The sequence below is a fragment of the Pleurodeles waltl genome, chromosome 2_2, assembly GCF_031143425.1.
Source record: "Pleurodeles waltl isolate 20211129_DDA chromosome 2_2, aPleWal1.hap1.20221129, whole genome shotgun sequence".
In the NCBI taxonomy this organism is placed as follows: domain Eukaryota; kingdom Metazoa; phylum Chordata; class Amphibia; order Caudata; family Salamandridae; genus Pleurodeles; species Pleurodeles waltl.
This window is the reverse complement of record NC_090439.1, coordinates 144,314,807-144,334,352: the sequence shown is the minus strand read 5'-3', so window position 1 is coordinate 144,334,352 and position 19,546 is coordinate 144,314,807.

The following is a 19,546-nucleotide window of genomic DNA, read 5'->3' as shown; positions in this document are numbered from 1 at the left end:
CAATTTCGTATTGCATCATTTATCGTTTTGACCTGCAAATATCCAGATAAATATTATATATTTTTCTAAACACTGTGTGGTGTATTTTTGTGGTGCTATATTGTGTAATTGTATGATTTATTGCACAAATATTTTACACATTGCCTTCTAAGTTAAGCCTGACTGCTCAGTGCCAAGCTACCAGAGGGTGGGCACAGGATAATTTGGATTGTGTGTGACTACCCTGACTAGAGGGTTCTTGCTTGGACAGGGGGTAACCTGACTGCCAACCAAAAACCCCATTTCTAACACATGCATTATAAACAGCATTTTGTGATGACACATGTTGTCAGGCAGTAAGCAAACAACAAGGGCAAAACCCAAGTCCATACAAATCTGCCTAGCCAGCATCTACAGTATCTAGTACATTTCACAGGGATAATGGCTCTCCAAAGCTGCACTCTAGGGCCAAGATGTGAGAGGGTCTAGAGCCTACTTCCACCACATTAGGACATGAGCAATATGATGCAAATAAGGCACAACAAGGCCAAATGGTCAGCAGAATCTTAACAAGGTGGTGCAATAACTATATTCTGCCACTTTGTCACCGCTTGCCCCACATTAGGCTGTGGCAGGCATGATGTATGCAAGGGTTGGGTAACCCCAGTAGGATGACTGCAAAAAAGGTGTACTGCAATCTAAAAGATTCACCTGCCTCATTTTTTCCCTAGTTTTAATGCCAGCGCAGAGCTGGAATTAAAAGGGAGCACACCATTGGTCACAGTGCGCCTCCATGTACAGTCCAGTGTTAGACTTAGATTCTCTTATACTAACCATTAATAGTACATCATGTCCATCAAGATGTTAATCACAAATGGCGTAGACCCATATTCATGGTGTGCCATATATCATATACGGCACACACATGGTGGTGGATAGGGGGGAGCTAAGGACCGCAAAATAAGTCGTGCAGCATTGGGTGCAGTGCCTGTTTACTTGTACTTGCCCTTATCTCTGAGCAAACTTGATACACCTCCTATCTACCAGATATCCACTAACCATGCGCATTTCACACACATGTGATGTGATCATGCTTACTCACAACTATCATGATAGCTAAAACCTGTAATTTCATCTGTACACACCTTACTTGCTGTAATCTATGGACTTGAGAGCAAATCGCAATGTGTACTCAACTAACTGTTATCCTTCTCAACAGAGCTCCTTGTACATCGGGTGCCTCACTTCATTATTGAAGAGCAGTGAAGCACCAAGGGTGCAAGTGTCTCCTTGTGAAAGGCCCTTTGAGAGCTACACTCAGGTACTTATGTTGTACCATATCCTGACTAAATTTGTGCAACGTGTGGCACACAGTACTGGAACGGGTGCTGTGAAAACATATGTTTGCTACATCCATGCTTTGGAGAGAGCCAGCACTCATGACATATATTGAGACTGACATCATTGTGTTTGAGGCCATACAAAACATTTCCTGAGACCCACTAATCTATGGCAGCACACATTGTGCAACATTCTATAAATTCCACATCCTCGGCATACCATGAAACATGATGTTGATATTCAAGGATAGATGATGGTGTTGAAATTGACACATATGCCATTTGTACATGGCTTAAAACACATCAAACACAACACTGTATGTACATGTTTGACATTACAAGGTGACACTTACTGGTTGCATCAGGGTCTTCAAAAGTGGAAACCTCTCCTATGATGTCGTTTGGAGGGTTCACCTGCAAGACATCACAAGAAAACATAGACCCTTTTCCTGCCGAGTTTGGCGCTGATGGTCAAAAAACGACCGCCAAAGCGCAGAACCCCTCACCGGCCACATAAATAACATTCAGGTGGACAGAAACAGTTTTTCTGCCAGCCGGCCCAGATGAATGCAGGGCCTGAACATAGCAGTGCGATGAGTGCAGAAGCACCCGTCGCGCATTTCACTGCCCGTAAATCGGGCAGTGAAAGCGCAACTGGGCTGTGCATGGGGGCCCGAGACACCCATTCTGCCAGCCTTTCCCTGGGGGGTGAACTGCCAGGGAAAGGCTGGTAGAACCTGACATATTATCTGGTGGACAGCGCTGCTTGCAGCGCTGCCCTGTCGGATATGTAACTCCACCACCACCAGGCTGCCTGGTGGCAGAAGCCTGGCGGTGGCAGAGTTACAAAAGTAGGGGTTCTGCCATGTGTATTATATGACGGTCTGGACCGCCACCAGCGGCATGGCATCCCAGACCACCATGTTCATAATGAGGGCCATAGCTTTTTGATTTGTGAACAAAGATTACTAGAGACAACTGTTACACATTGCACTTGTTTAGCTGAGTATCTAATCAACTTAGTGTTAGGAATGACCCACTGTTATCTATAACATGTCAGTCACACAGATATAGGTAGCACCCAAAAACATATATAGCAATGTGACTCACCCATACATACATGTCTCTGATTCATATATCACGCTTACTGGGGGACAGGACATTGTACATTGTTAATTGTGCAAACCTTAGGGGTAGAGAAGTGTTGCTGCACCCAGTGCAACATCACTTTTCTTGTGCCCCTTACCACCCCTGTACTACCACCATGTTTGTGCCATATCTAAGATAAGGTTCACCATTGCATATGGTAGGGGGCTATGGCATTATATTTGTTGACGGTATTGATGTACACTTCAGGTTTAGTGGCAAGAATATGGACCAACCTGAAACAGTACATAGGGGCCCATCATAATTTATGGTGTACCCCCTTTTGATGCTGTGTCTGAGCAGGCATAGAAAATGGCAGAATGATTAACACAAAGATGTTTCTCTGCTTTCTTTGTGTCATTCATTATTTGGCCCCCGTAAAAAGGTTATGGCCCCCGTGCATACATTGTGCATGGTGTAGGCATTAAGTTGCCCATAGGCTCACAGAATCTTTTGATGCATACCAGGCAACAAATGGATATTTAAGGAAAGGGTGAGATAGGAAGACAGTTCGTATGCGCATGGGGTCAGGCATTATTTTAGTGATATGCGCTGTATGGAGATGTACCATATGCCTCAATATTTTTGACGCATAATGTCCATGCACAGATTTAGGTGGAAAAGCTGACAACGGACCCACATTCACATTCCTTGTTTCAGGGACTAGGCATCTATGTAGTTTATATGGTATGGCTACATGTGTGTATGCATTTTAATGTGTACCGGTAACATAGGAATGTGTTAACATATTTATGTACGTGTGTGTTGTGCATGTGAGGACTGATACAGTTTGCAAATGTACCTGTGTATGAAGACTCTTAGCCACATACATGTTTACACATGTTGCCTGAGTGTATATATGGGATGCTATTCATGTTGTGGGTCTACCACATAGTCATGTTAGAATTCTGACTGTACGTTACTATACAAAACATAAGATAGGAACGCCCATGTGCAATACACGTTCAGGCATATCATAGCCTTAACAAATCTTTAGCAAAGGATGCTGTTGACAAAGGCTGGCATAAGATCCTGTCAGCCATTTAAATGTGAGTACATATGTGCACACTGTGGTGTGTTATAAGGAGCAGAGCAACACATGTAACGTATGGTTCCCCATCCATGCAATATAATGGAGATGGTGTGCTGACGTGTGATTGTAGCTATATATGTGACATGTATTTTGTGTGATAATATATGTATCATGTCTAATAGGTGCTTTATGATACAGTGGTGTGTTTAGGGATTGGACACATACCAAATCTCAAGTACAGCTGTCTTATATGTAGGCCATTGTTCCAAAGCTGTGTACTCATATCTGTGTAAAACATGTTTCACAATGGGAGGGACATTTGTGCTGCTTATGATAGGTTGTAAGTAATCATTTGACATTTACACATTTTATGATGTTAATTGTACTCATTTGTCCAGCTGCAAATTGACAACAACAAGCCTGGTCCACCTAGCTGGAACATGTGTGGATATATTTAGGATATATTTAGGTACATACATTTTCTAAGTTCAGTTACTCAAAAATATATGTTATTGGCAGATTGATTAAATTGAATACAATCTGTATAGAAGGAGTATTCTCATGCAGTAATGGCACCCTAGTCATCAGTGCTCCTGTTGCAATTAGAATGGCCATACATGGCCATTGCTGCATGTATGAACAGTGTGTGACTGAGGCCACATCAGCTCAGATCACAGTGCGCAATCAGCAAGCCCCTGACTGAGTAAAAGGTCAATGTAGCCTACTCACGAGTTTGAGGGAGCATTGGGTGGTGATCTCCCATGCTCATTTTGGATCATCTGTACTGCAATGCCAGTCCCGTGGCTCAGAATGTGTAGTTGTCTTGACGGTACTTGAGGTCAGGTGTGCCCTATTATAAATTGGGGAATGGCATCTTGTTTCTGTAGGACATGTTTAATCAGTTGCCTTTGTTTCACATGATTTGCCAAGAATCGGTGTGGTTATTCCTTGGATGCTTGGTTAAGTGATATTTGTTTTAACTGTGTCTTGTCTGTTGACCCAGGTTACAGATACTGTCCTCCCTGGGCTTTCCTTAATTGTGGATGACCACTATGGAAGCCTGGCACTGGCCGTATTATGATGTCTGCTATCTTGGCCGTCTGTACTCCAGTGCCGTCAGCGTCATGGCCAACCGCCTAGCCTATTATAAACACAGAGTCAACTTGGCAGTCCCCATGCGGCTGTCAGCCAATGGTCTCGACCAGGTTGGTACACGTTCAGCAAAGCAACAGAAAAATGCCCATTGGATTAACTAAAAAATAACACAGCTGACAATCATGGGCCAAGTGATCAAACCTGCAAAGCACACTAAAAAACACAACTGTTCACAGACCATGGTCCTTTGCATCTCCAGTGAAACCAACAGTCGAATTCCCGAGAGATAAGGGATCCCTTTTTCACCATTCCTAAAACCCCTTTCACGCGCTTTTCTCCATTTACTCCGCCACATCACTTTCCTTTTGTAAGTAACTCTCTGTCACCCACTTTAATTCCCCACCATGTCATGTTTCAAAAATCCCCGTTTTTCAGATGATGAGTTGAGAATCATGGTGGATGAAATCATAAAAGTAGAGCCACAGTTGTTTGGAACTCAAGTCCAGCACACTCTTCTCAGAAGGGAAGAGGAGCTGTGGCAAAGGATCGTCAACAGAGTGAATGCTGTAGGGACAATCATGCACACAAAGAAGGACATTAGGAAGAGGTAGAATGACTTGTGGGGCAAGGTGCATTCCCTGGCCTCCAGGTAACAGACAGAGGCCAACAAGACTGGTGGTGGCCCTCCCACTGCCCTATTACACCTATTTCCCTGTGAGGAGAATGTCTTGGCCATCCTGCATCCTAAGGGCTTGACAAAAATACTTGGATAGGAGAGTCTGGTAAGTTACAATACAAAAACTGTTGTTAAACTGCAATGTCATGCAGGCTCACAGCTCAGCTTTTGCCACTGTGTTATTCACCGACTCTAACAACATTCAATACACAGTATTTGAGATTTATTATTGGACCTAGCATCACAACATCACAACTACCAAGGCCCATCACATGCCAGAAATAGGAACAGGAATAGTGTCTGTACATGTTGAAATAACAAAAATTCATCCCAGGGCTAATGATATGTTTCAAAATGTAAATGCATGTTCCAAATGAAATGCAGTCTGGCAAAATATGTAATACCTAACATTGGTAAAGTGATGGGAAGTACAGTGAGTGACCTGACCGCAACTCCCAGGAGGCCCTGTTTCTGTAACCCCAACCACCAGTCCAGTGTTCACTTGGCTAAATGCATCACAGTTTGTCAAGTGTTGGGAAGTAGAGGGAGTGATCCGGCTCCAAAGCCCAATAGGCCCTGTTTCCGTAACTCCAAACATGAGCCCTGCATTAACTTACCCAAATATAAATGTTAGTGAACTCTCAAATTACGTTTACTCACCTAGGCATATATCATTTGACAAGTTTTGGGAGGCAGAGGGAGTGACCTGACTGTAACTCCCAGCAGGCCCTGTTTCTGTAACCCCAACCACCAGCCCAGTGTTCACTTGCCCAAACACATCTTTTAGTGAATTCTCAAATTAAGTTTACTCACCTGGGAGTATGCCATTTGTGAAGTGTTGGGAAGTAGAGGTAGTGACCTCACTACAAAGCCCAGTAGGCCCTGTTCCTGTACCTCCAACCACTAGCCCAGTGTTTACTTGCCTAAATAAATCTGTTAGTGAACTTCAAATGATGTTACTCACCTGGAAGTGACCAATATACAGGTCAAGCTCAACTCAGAGATGTGTCTGTCTACCTAGCTCTATTTTGACCTGGTATCCCAAGATTAAACCATTGAGTAGAGGAATGACACCTTAACAAGTGTGTACACCAAGTATTCCTAAGTCTATAAGTTGCATCAGCAGATTGGTAGCATCAACAAACACATTGACGCTACACTGGACACATGATGACTGCAGACACAGATACAACTAAAGTTGTGTGTTTGCCTGTGTCACACTCAACTAGGCCTCTGGATGGTCAAATGCAACCGTTTTGTGCCCCTCAGTCATGTATCCTGGGGTGCAATCCAACACTCCTGACAGTGAGGGTCCAGGACCCAGTTGTCAAGAGCACCATGTGCCAAGGGTACAGGCTTGTGGGGGTAGGTTGCATGGGCGAGATGCTGTGGGCCAATGGAGTGAGGCCAACAGGGTTGCTGTCGACCAGGGTACCATCAGTCACATCTTCGGGGTTTATCCCGGAGTCCCGAAGCATGATGGGCCAAGTATTAATTGAACTCTGAGAAATGAAGCAGCTACTGAGGGACATGATCCAAAAAATGGATGACCACAATTCAAGCAAAGGCACCCTAACAGGGATACTGAGTGTCATCCACACAACTCTGAAGAGTGCTTTCCAAACACCATCCAACCCTTCCTGTGTGCCATATATCTCAAGGCCAAGCACATCAGCAGCACCTACATAAAGGGAGGGCCTGCCAGAGGTACACCCACCCTTGGACATCCCTATCTCTGCATCAGCTGATCCTTCACCCTCACAAATGGGGATGCCCATGAAGAATCCAGGAGGAGCGGATGGCAAGACACCCACCACTGCCAGCAAGAAACCTCCTCCTTAATGTCCTTCTTTGTGTGTCACACATATACTCTGTTGACTGATCCTGAACCACAATCCAGTTCCAATACGATGAGTACTCTGGACTTTGGACTTCGAATGGTGTGGCATCTACTCAATGATTTCATTCACCATGAGCGAGCCCTTCACTGAACATTTTTATTTCTTTTTGTACCAAATTATTTTTCTGTATTAGTATTGTAATACATTCACCCATCACAAACCCATTGTCTGCTGTCTAAAAATTCACATTTAGCAATGTAGATATGTATGACCATGTGAACCATATGATGAAGATACAAGCTACTTGTGCAAGCAGGGATATGTTGCATGTACAATGTGTCCAGCTCGGGATTGCAACCAGTACACTCCAACACACACATACAAGTGTCTTGTTTCAGGAGAGATTTTATTACATTGTTCAGCACATAGATGTCAGAAACATAGAAATTCAGACACAACCATATCAGACTGTGTAGGCCATCAAATATACTGGTACAGACCCCCCAGAACATTGTAGGAATGGGCATATCAGACATTGTCCTCATAAACAGGCAAAAATGGAAATGGGTGAAGTCATCAGCTGGAGCCATATCCCCTAGCTCTCAAAAGGAAGCCCACCTCAAAGAATGCAACACTCAGACAGATGATAGTACAAGTGTCCCTGATCACATGGTCATTACAATACGGTGTTACTGAATCTGGTGGCATGACATAAACAAATATTATTGACGTGCCACTGGCACTTTGGCCTACAATGATGAAACACATTAACTGCTACAAACGGTTCAGATAAAAAGAGTGTTTAGCCATAGTGAAGTGGAACTGACATGATTTAGGCCTACTACAACATTTTCAATGATCACATGATGACAGACATGAAACATCATGGCCACCACACAACAATGAACAATGCCAACAGTGTCTTCTGCACTTCCATCCTATCACTGTGCAAGCTGTCTCGACACAGGTCTTCTACATCCAAAGTCTGTGAAATACATTCCCAGGAACAATCCATGTTCACTTTCTATATCCCAACAGCACGATATGCCTTCCAATGTCACAACTCTGAAAGCCCAAATGAAGATCTGATGGTGAAGGTAGCTGAACAAAGAACAAAACAAAGCGTATAGATGTGAACTCATACATATGACACTAGTCACATAGCAAACATCTGGGGGACAAAGTCCATTAGGACAATCCGACACAATCAAAGTAACATCATCAAAATGTGAATGTGTCAAAAGCTTCGTCAACAAACACCCTTTGGTGAATTGTGCCTGAGCATCATCACCCTAACTATTTCCAAAAATATACTCAACATGTTATCACAACTATAGTTCATTGTACAGTCAAAGTAATGACATCTCGTTACATACTTACACTCATGAGAAGAAGCTGTTGATGAGATATTGTTGCAAGTCAGCTCCTTCCTCTTTACCGCTATCATCCTCATTTTGCATTTCAGGATTCTCACACAGTGGCACCACAGGCTTCCTGACCTTTAGGGTGTAAGGGATATTCCTCTGCAGGGTAATGTTAAGGAGTGTGCAGCATGCCACAGTGATTTAAAACACCTTCTCAGGGGAGTAGAGAAGGGCTCCCCCAGTCTTGTCCAGACAGCGGAATCTGGCCTTCAGGAGCCCTAAAGCCCAGCCCACTGCCAGCTGTGTTCTTCCTCAGTGAAGCTGACTTCCCCTGGAATGCTTGGATTGCTCAGCAGTGTCAGCAACAAAGGACCGTTTGGTTATGCTGAATCTCCCATTTTGAAGTGAGACATAAGTGGCACAACGAGTCACTCCCTTCATGATTGTAGCACATGACACTGCACACACTAAATCAGAACAGATGTGACTTACCAACCAGCAAGGCCCTCTTTGGTGGCAGTTGTGAGATCAAATGCGGTATGGTGCTGTTCCGTATTACATCATGGCTGAACCTGGAAACCAGGGACAGAGGTCTGAGATGCAGAGATATGACAAGCAGCTGACTTGCACGTTGATAGAATGGAAGTGCTTCTTGTTGTGATAGACTTGTTCAATGTATTGTGGACACCAAGGCAATATGTGTATCATAAATGGCTTCCACCATACATGGGAGTCAACCAAAGCCATAGAAGTCAGCCTTCATGTTGGCTAAGCCCTCAGATGTGGGGAACATGATATAGCTATCAATGTGTTTCATCATTGCTGATAGCATGTCTCTTAACACACAACTGAACATCGGTTGGAACATACAACCAGATATGCCACTGTATATTGGAAGGACCCCATGGACAGGAAGTGTAATACTGCTATGACTTTAACAATGGGTGGTATGCATTTTGGAGTGGTGTTTGTAGGCATCAGGCCTGTCTCCAACTGATGACATAAATCCACGACCGTTTGTTTATTGAGATGGAAAAGTTTGATGATGTGCCGTTCTTCCATTGTTTGAAGGTCTACCAATGGATAGTATGCTGGAGTTTGTCACCTCTTCCCTCTATCAGGGTACCCATTTGTGAAATTAATTGGATTGGAGCATAAGTCACTGTGTCTAAACCAACATACGTGATGAATAGGACCAAACTCTTGTGATAAGGCATTACTGACTGGAAAAACATTACACCCATTACACATCAAAGCTGTCACCTACTCAAGGACCAAATGTTAGCCCCATGGTTGTCTACATGTGTCAACAACATGCATTTGAACATCACTCAACTACCTGCTCCTCATGTGTGCCTCAACATTTAACAGCCTGTTCTAACATCCAAAAATACTATCACTATCGGTGGAAAGTGCACCACTGTAATATCCCATCTATGACCTGCAACAGACAACACTGGTGATTGAGTAGGAGAACATGCACAACAAGGCTGATTTAGATTGTTTGTGATGATCAGACACATATATTGAAGTTGTGATGCATTTAAGAGGACCCAACACTGTATTTAGATCTGCAAAAATGGCGGATATCTGACCTAGTTCACTGGATATTAGGAACTGCCGGGGGCCACCGGTGGAAGTTGACCGCATGTTGGGAGGTTTTAACTGTGGCAGACACAGCCACAGGCTAACTTTGGTGACTGAGGTGGTCACAGGCCAATGGCTCTGCCCATTGGTGGTGATGACCACCCTGACGCCCTGTTTTGCTAAATTGCTCACTTGACTCCTGACACTGCTGTGTGCTGCATCTGGTAGCAATCATGCCAGGCCAAGCAGGTGAAAGGGCCCCTGCCTTCTCTCCTGAGGAGCAGGAGAGGCTCATTGAGAATGTCTTTTCCCAGTATGGTCAGAATTATGGCTCACCAGAGGAGCAGGTAAGAATCTCATAGGCATATTTGACTCTGTTCAACACCATCCTTGCCTTCCTCATAGGCTACAATGTGCCTCTGAGTGCTAGTGAGACTTTTGTGTGCCTGTTGTCACATTTTGTGTTCCATACATGGGATGTACATGGTTCTGGTAGTGGAGACAAGTACTCTATGTATTTCACATTACCATTTTGTTGTGTGAAAAACCCTAGATCTTCCTTCTGTTGCATTCCCATATCTAGGCAAGGAGACTTTACAGCCATACAGTGACATATCTTTGTATATGATTTTTGTAAATGTAAAACAGCATGTATGTGCCTTACAGCATGAGCTGTGTATGTATACTGTTTTAGTTATTTGAGGATCTTGTTAGCAATGTGTATGGTCTCACAGATCACTCAGCCCATATCTGGCCTTGACAAACTTATAAGAGAATCTTGTAAGACTCTCTGTGCCCTTCAGAGTGCCACACAATGTTGAACTCACATAGAGGATGGGCACAGGATGTACTATCATGCATGGACGTGATGGAAATGTGAGTGCCATATAGGTTCTGTATGCTCAGCCTGCAGAGGCCAGGGCCTGTCAAATATTTCTCAAAGTATGACACAGAGACAATCCTGGGTTAGAGTTGATGTGACTTTGCAACTGTGGCACCTGGCCAATCACCTGTAGACCTGCAGAACTTTGGATGTGGCTAAAATGAGTCTTCAGTGGCAAGACTTGTCCTGAATGCCTTTGCACATTAGCTACATTGGAAATGGGTCCTGAGGTAACTCCCTAACCTTGAAAATATTTGCGTTGAGCCTTATTGTCAGTGTGTCATTGACTTATGGCATGTCCCTTACTCCCACAGCTCTGTTGTCACCTTTCCATAGGTCATATTTGTACAGTAGAGGTTTATTGCACAAGTGACAAACCTACAGTTGGGTGATTCAGGGGATGGCATTACATGACTCATTAGATTGATTACATGCAACCAATCAGACCAAAAATACCTTAGTGTGATGGATGCCATCTCTGTAGGATTGCCAAATATGGTAAAAGGTATGTTCTCTGCTTCAAGTACATACCACACAAACCCACTCTGAAGTAGTAATAGATTACATTGGGTAGCCCACATGTCCACACATGCACAGGGAAGAAACTTTACGTGCCACCTATGGCAGCTCTTTCAATGTCACTTATGTCTTATGGTGTAGTCTGTACCATGGTAGTTGCCTGTAGGGACCTTATGCAGTGAGGCAATGTGGCTGGATGTAAATGTGTCTGTCTAGTAAGGCCCAAGGAGTTGACTCTTCAGAAGGTTACAATAGTGTGTTGTGTTTCATTGAGCCTCATATCGCAGTACATGTTGCTTGAGTGGGGGCTACCTAATGTCAGTAAGCTTCCTTAGTCAGTGTAGGCCAGGAGCAGGGTAGAGGGTTAGTCTGCAGATGACTCAAATAAATGTGTATTTATGTCACTGTACTAATCAGCATATGTGCTTTACACTTGTGGTCTGTTGAAAATTACAAAATGTTTGTGTTTGGTGTTTCAGAAATGTGTGTGACACAACCAGTTGGCTAAAAAAATTGAATTGTAACCTTTTTGTTTGTCTACTGCATCCATACAGGTCTGATTTGGAGAGTCATTGCCCAGCTGGGTTGTCCTCCCAAAATAGGGAGACCACACTCTAGAGCCTGACCCCTCTCTTTGACTGCATTTTGGCTGTGGCCTACCCCAAGCTTGATGGGCGTTTGAGAGGTGTACAGCAGCTACAAGGAGTGAGTGCTGGGCATATTCCTGCCTGTTACATTGGCAAGTTGATGTGTTGGAGTCTGCAATCTCCCGGGAAGAGTGGAGATGAGACATGTGTGACACAGAAGATATGGAATAGTTTGTGTAGGTATGGAAGATGGTGCATGCTGTTATGCTGTCCAATTGGCCCAGTGACCAAGGACACTACAGTGTACAGGCACAGCTAATTAACTCTCCAGGGTCAACACATGGCTGAGTAGAGTGATCAATCAGGTCATGTTGTTTGTTGTTGTAGGTATCATTTGTACCCAAAAGTCCACTTGTCTTCAGTTTGTCAGCCCCAAAAACATACAACATGAGGTAATAGACCACTGTACTTAGCAATGTGTCTGCTAGTATATTGGAATCTGTCACCCACAGGCAACTTGTCCTCAGTGTGTCATTAGTGTTGGTGTGTCACTACTGTCTCTCATTTGAAGGTGGCCATCACACATACACCCCTTTGGGTGCAGTCACAGAGCAATATTTTCCCTTGGCAAGTAGTCAATGTCCAATGACATGATTTTGGTAACCACTGTTGCCATCATTTCTTGTGCCTACATGTTAGCATATGTACCTTTGACTTTTGACATGACATATTTTCACTACTGTTTCATGTATGGTCTACCTGCCTTCATGGGATGATGTCTGATTTCCTCACACATGTGTGTATGCCAACATGTGTTGGGAATTGGACAAATGTGATGGGTCTACAGTTCACGTGGTACCACAGATAGAAGTGTGTCACCATTGCTTAGTGGCTCACACATACCCTCACCTGTCACTCTGTGTTATTTGGCATTGTACAATTGCAGAAGCAGTAAAGGAACTTACAGTTTTCACTTACAATGTGCATTTCCATGCCATTGAGGTAGAATCATTTGGTGAAGTGCTTAGCACATGTTAAATGGTGAAGGTCCTTTACCTAACTGTTGACATGCATCAGGGAGTGACTTGCAGGAATGTGTGAATCATGTGTGGTTGTGTACACTCATTCATACAAGGGAATCTGTGTTTGAATGGCATAAAGGGATAGTGGTGTGCCTTCCCATTAAGCAACATTTTAAGGGCCTTATACAGGTACTGGAAAATCAATGAGCCTCTATAACATTTAATGAACTATTGGCTTTTATTTATGCAATCTAAGTAGGGTATTCTCAGTGGTAGCAGTAAAGAAAGGTGATTTCCCTAGGGATGGCTTTTTCATTGTGGTGTGGATATTTACAGACAAAACACCAAGCCAAATTGTCTCCAGTGTACTTTTCTGTGCAATATGTGTTATCTATCTGAGAAACATTGGCACAAATTCCATGAGCCTATTTATACAATGTACGTATTGTGAAGTTACCATTGGGGATTTTTAACAGTGTGACATAGGTGTTTCCCTGTTACCTTCTTTCGGCTACTGTAATTCTCGCTGAAACATGGCTGGATTATTTGGCCATAATTTCACCACTGTATGGTATTGGGTATATGAAGATTGGCTAGATTCATGGTCTTGTGTTGGATCTGTGAGATTGAACTTGACATTGCCATACTATTTTGTGCCAACAGGTTACAGAAAGATGCTACATATGTCAAACTTTTGAAGGTGATAAGGTCTCCTACTTGCTCCCTGGTTATTGTGATTATACAACTTTAGCCATGTAATTGGAGTTGTCTGTGATTCTGATTTTCATGTAGGTAACTGTTCATGTTTTATGTAGTTTGCATACATATGGTGTAACCCCCTGCTCCCCTGTGTGAGGAGGCTATTGACCTCCTGAGGAGTATCTCTGTGGGTCAGACTTCCATTCTGAATGCTATCCAGGTGCAGGGCAGCCTTCTTCAGCAGGTGGTTGCATATCTGAAAGGCATTCATAGTGCCATGTCTGGCCTACATAGATCTTTTCACGCTCTGACATCCTCACTGATGGCAGTGTTTCCTCCTCCACAATCCTACCTCCTGTGACCTACCTCTTCCCTATCCAATTTCTCGCTTCCCTTACCTGTCCCAAGCACACACACACATTCGCATGTACCCGCTTCAACACACACAAGCAGCACACATAAGCACAGACACATGAGTACCGGCACTGTAGCACTCAATAGTCACTCACACTGACCACCACATCCACAATTCCCACAGACACCACCCCACCCTTACTCCCACCGACTCACCCACTACACCCACCATACCCACAGACACAACCCAATACCCAAAGATACACACACCATACCTACCATACCCCCAGACACGACCCACACCAACCCACACACCGTACCAGAGACACCACTCCAACACCCACAGATCCACAGATCCACACACCACACATGCTAAACCCCCCTGGACACAACCCCAACACCCACAGACCCACACACACCATACCCCCATACATAAGCATAAGACCCACTCACATCATGGCCCCTGACACCACCCCAATACCCACAGACCCACACGTAACAGACACCATACCCCAGATAGCACTCTGACACCCACAGACACAACTACCACTCCTACCTTAGCCATCAGCTCCAACTCACAGCCCCCTAAGAAATGCAAATGCCCACTCTCTGAAATGCAACAGACGCCATCCAAACACAAGCATACCTCACACACCCGCATCAACAGGCAAGACATGCACTTCTTCAAACTTCCAACCCCTAATTCCTTTTGCAGTCCCTTCCTGTTTTCCAAATTAAAGCTTCCTGTTGGACTTTGCCCTTAGCCCTAATGCAACTCCCACCAAAAACCAAAAGGACCCTGCCCACATCCCAACCCTACCCTTCCATGTCCAACACCTCCCGTCACACCTGCCCTTACCCACCCTGAAACCACCCATAATCCTCAAACCCCCAAGAAGAAGCCCACTGTTCTCAAAGTTAGGGCCACCCCTCCCAAAGTGAAGCTCACCTCTCCCAAAACCAAACCTACTGATGCTAAATCTGACCCCCACCCCACCCAAGGGGGATCATTGAGGTTCTTGGCAAGCCCACTTAATGGCTCTTCCTGTGGAGGTTTCTATGCAGTTGGTCAGTGAGTCATGTTGTGGTGCATAGCAGTGTGCATGGACGGACTTCTATTTGAAGACTGGCCATTGGCCGTAACGCATATTTAAAGTTGTGGTAATAAACCCCAGGCTGTTCTTTTGGGTGCACATTATTCCTGCCATTACCTTTCTACCTTTTTGCTGTTCCTGAGTAATTTGTGATGTATGCCTAGAGTTGTGTTTAATTCACCCTGATTGCTGGTCCATTTGCTGTGGTTGGCAAGATCTAACTTTGGGAGCAGTGCTGTTGTCACTTAGGACAAGGGGAGATGTTCAGTGGGTGGATATGTGCTTGGAAATCCATTTGGGGTGTCATTGCATTGTATGTTGTTTGATGTGGTAAGCATTTCATCTTGGCTTCTCCAAAGTCAACATTTATTTGGTTTGATTTGTCCCACTGAAGTAGATTGGTCATTCGTATCATATGTGAAAACTAGTGTTTTGTTTGTACATACATGAATGGTGTTCAATTGCACTACCTTCTTATACATTTGACTGACAATGTGTCCATTTTCATGTGTGTACCTTCCAGCTACTTCTTTACATGTGTGACCCATACTATTGCTATTGTATTTGCTTTCTTGAATTCCACTTTCACATTTGGAAGATAGGCATGTCAGTTGGTTATACTATTGGTTGTCCTTGAGATACATGAAGGCCCCGTTCCTGTACAAATAGTGTTTTAGGAGCATGTGCAAAGTGAAATGTGTCCCAAGACAGCATTCTTCCTGGGGTTCCCCTAATGCTGCAATCCCTGTTTTGCAGGTTTTCTTTACAGTTTGAGCTTTGGATATTTCTCAAACTATTGTACATCCTATGTACTTTCCATTGTCTTGAAATGTGGCTGAGATGTTAGGGTCCATTACATGGGTGCTGCGTGAAAAGGGGTGTTTTGTTTAAATAACACATCCAAACATATGTGTCTTCAATACCACAACATGTCCTGTTGTGTGAGCAACGTGAAGGTCTCAGTTCAATTAGAAGGTGTGATGTTGATGAGATGTTCCTGTTGTACGACACAATGTTATATCCACTTCACTGTCCCTGAAACTGGGATGTGCAGAAGTATGGTTTTGTGGAGTGTGGCGGTGAAATTTTAGTGACCTGCCCAAGGGGGTCTTCATGGGGTTGTAATTGGGTTATACATTGTGTACATCTCCAACCCTAGACACACAAGATTATACTTGGTCCACGGAGCATAGCCCCCATACCTGGCCCATCACGCTTTGTTGATATGTTGTTGTGGTGTTGGGGGACACAGGTAGGTGTTATGTCTTATCATCAGTTGTGTCCACAGTGGCATTGATTTAGGGCTCCATCTGTCAGCAGCAGCAGGACATGAAGGATCAGTTCTTTAGCAGGACAGAATGTGTGACGCTGCCTACACGTGAGTTCCTACCTTATATGCCTCTGTTTCTGTCAACTGGGACTTGGTGGTTAGACTGCCACAGTCACATCGGTGGAAGGAAACATCATAATCTGTCAAGCGGAAACTTTGCTCTGACAGCCTCATTGACCTATCTCACGGACTCAGGGGTCTGCGATGCCTGGCGGTGCCCGTGGGACCGCTATGATCTTAAGTCTATTGAACTGCATGCATTGTAATACTGAGATCTGACAACCAATCTGATGGCAGTCTGTAGGAAAGTACCATCTTGCCTGGAATGTTACCCCCATTTTTTACTTGTAAGTATGTTTGTTTTTGCCTGTGTCACTGGGATCCTGCTAGCCAGGACCCTAGTGCTTATACAGTGTGCTCTGTATGTGTTCTCTGTGTGGTGACTAACTGTATCACTGAGGCTCTGCTAACCAGAACCTCAGTGTGTATGCTCTCTCTGCTTTTAAAATTGTCACTGCATGCTAGTGACTACTTTTACCAATTCTGATTGGCACACTGGAACACCCTTATAATTCCCTAGTATATGGTACCTAGGTACCCAGGGTATTGGGGTTCCAGGAGATCCCTATGGGCTGCAGCAATTCTTTTGCCACCCACAGGGAGCTCAGACAATTCTTACACAGGACTGCCCCGGCAGACTGAGTGAAATAACGTCCTCGTTATTTCACAGCCATTTTACACTGCACATAAGTAACTTATAAGTCACCTATATGTCTAACACTTACTTAGTGAAGGTTAGGTGCAAACGTACTAAGTGTGGGGGCACCCTGGCACTAGCCAAGGTGCCCCCACATTGTTCAGGGCAATTTCCCCGGACTTTGTGAGTGCGGGGACACCATTACACTCGTAAACTAAATATAGGTCAATACCTATGTGTAGCTTCACAATGGTAACTCCTAACATGGCCATGTAACATGTCTAAGATCATGGAATTGTAACACCAATGCCATTCTGGGATTGGGGGGACAATCCCACTCATCACCGGGCTCCAGCATGGACCCCGGGTACTGCCAAACTAGCTCTCTGGGGTTTTCTCTGCAGCTACCGCTGCTGCCAACCCTCAGATAGGTTTCTGCCCCCCGGGGCCTGGGCAGCCCAGCCCCAGGAAGGCAGAACAAAGGATTTCCTCTAAGAGAGGGTGTTACACACTCTACCTTTGGAAATAGGTGTTAAGGGCCTGAGAGGAGTAGCCTCTCCTGGCCTCTGGAAATGCTTTGAAGGGCACAGATGGTGCCCTCCTTCCATAAACCAGTCTACACCTTTTCAGGCATTCCCCAGCCCCTGCTCTGGCGCGAAACTGGACAAAAGAAATGGGAGTGACCACTCCCCTGTCCATCACCACCCCAGAGGTGGTGCCCTGAGCTCCTCCAGTGTGTCCTAAACCTCTGCCATTTTGAATGCAGAGGTGTGAGGACACAACGGAGACCTCTGAGTGGCCAGTGCCAGCAGGTGACATCAGAAACCCCTCCTGGTTAGGTAACCAATCCTCCTCTGAGGGTTATTTAGGGTCTCTCCTGTGGGTTTCTCATCAGATAACAAATGCAAGAGCTCACCAGAGTTCCTCTGCACTTCTCTCTTCGATTTCTGCCAAGGATCTACTGCTGACTGCTCCAGGATGCCTGTAAAACCACAACAAAGTAGCAAGAAGACTACCAGCAACATTGTAGCTCCTCATTCTGCCGGCTTTCTCAACTGTTTCCTTGTGGTGCATGCTCTGAGGGCTGTCTGCCTTCACCCTGCACTGGAAGCCAAGAAGAAATCTCCCGTGGGTCGACTGAATCTTCCCCCTGCCAACGCAGGCACCACATTTCTGCATCACCTGTCCTCTGTGTCCCCTCTCATCTTGATGAGCTTGGTCCTTGGAACACAGAAACTGGATTCAAGTGACCCCAACAGTCCGGTGGTCCTTCTGTCCAAATTTGGTGGAGGTAAGTCCTTGCCTCCCCACGCCAGACAGTAATCCTATGTGCTGCGTGTTCTGCACCTGCGAGGGCTTCTGTGCACCTTTGCAAGACTTCCTTCATGCACCGCTGTAGGAGGCTGGACTGGCTTGTAGTGAGTACCTAGGGGTACTTGCACCTTGCACCAGGCCCAGTTATCCCTTATTAGTGTATAGGGTGTCTAGCAGCTTAGGCTGATAGATAATGGTAGCTTAGCAGAGCAGCTTAGGCTGAACTAGGAGACGTGTGAAGCTACTACAGAACCACTTAGTGTCATATGCACAATATCATAAGAAAACACAATACACAGTTATACTAAAAATAAAGGTACTTTATTTTTATGACAATATGCCAAAGTATCTCAGAGTGTACCCTCAGTGAGAGGATAGGAAATATACACAAGATATATATACACAATAGCAAAAATATGCAGTATAGTCTTAGAAAACAGTGCAAACAATGTATAGTTACAATAGGATGCAATGGGGAAACATAGGGATAGGGGAAACACAAACCATATACTCCAAAAGTGGAATGCGAACCACGAATGGACCCCAAACCTATGTGACCTTGTAGAGGGTCGCTGGGACTATTAGAAAATAGTGAGGGTTAGAAAAATAGCCCACCCCAAGACCCTGAAAAGTGAGTGCAAAGTGCACTAAAGTTCCCCTAAAGACAAAGAAGTCGTGTTAGAGGAATAATGCAGGAAAGACACAAACCAACAATGCAACAACGCTGGATTTCCAATCTGGGGTACCTGTGGAACAAGGGGACCAAGTCCAAAAGTCACAAGCAAGTCGGAGATGGGCAGATGCCCAGGAAATGCCAGCTGCGGGTGCAAAGAAGCTTCTACTGGACAGAAGAAGCTGCGTTTTCTGCAGGAACGCAAAGGGCTAGAGACTTCCCCTTTGGAGGACCGATCCCTCTCGTCTTGTAGAGTCGTGCAGAAGTGTTTTCCCGCCGAAAGAACGCCAACAAGCCTTGCTAGCTGCAAATC